The sequence below is a fragment of the Octodon degus genome, unplaced genomic scaffold, assembly GCF_000260255.1.
Source record: "Octodon degus isolate 3935 unplaced genomic scaffold, OctDeg1.0 scaffold00244, whole genome shotgun sequence".
Lineage (NCBI taxonomy): Eukaryota > Metazoa > Chordata > Mammalia > Rodentia > Octodontidae > Octodon > Octodon degus.
The window spans coordinates 1,330,319-1,330,755 of NW_004524820.1; positions in this window are offsets into that span (position 1 = coordinate 1,330,319).

The window sequence follows — 437 nt, forward strand, 5'->3', positions numbered from 1 at the left end:
TTTTTTGAGAGTGGTCTTGATATGTAGCCCAGTTCAGCTTAAACTCCTGGGCTCAAGTGATCCTTTTCCATCAGCCTCCCAAGAGGCCAGGACTACAGGCATTTGCTGCAATGTTCAAGTGGTTTTGAGGGAAGAATTCACAGAACTTTGTGATTGCTGACTTACCTAAATCCTTTTTGGGTTTATTTTTTATTTTTATGTCATTTAAACTTGAGATAATGGGCTCTACACGCATCCATACACCTGTGCAAAGAAATTCTTCCTTTTATTTGTCCTAAATTGCCCTTTATACTGATGATCTTGTTTAAAGCATAAGGTCTATATGCATTTTAAAGGTTAGGGCACTGTTTAGCCAGACACCCAAATATTTATACACTGAGAACTACACCAGTATTGTCTGATTAATACTTGTCTTCTTGGGAAAGCTGTGAGTAATG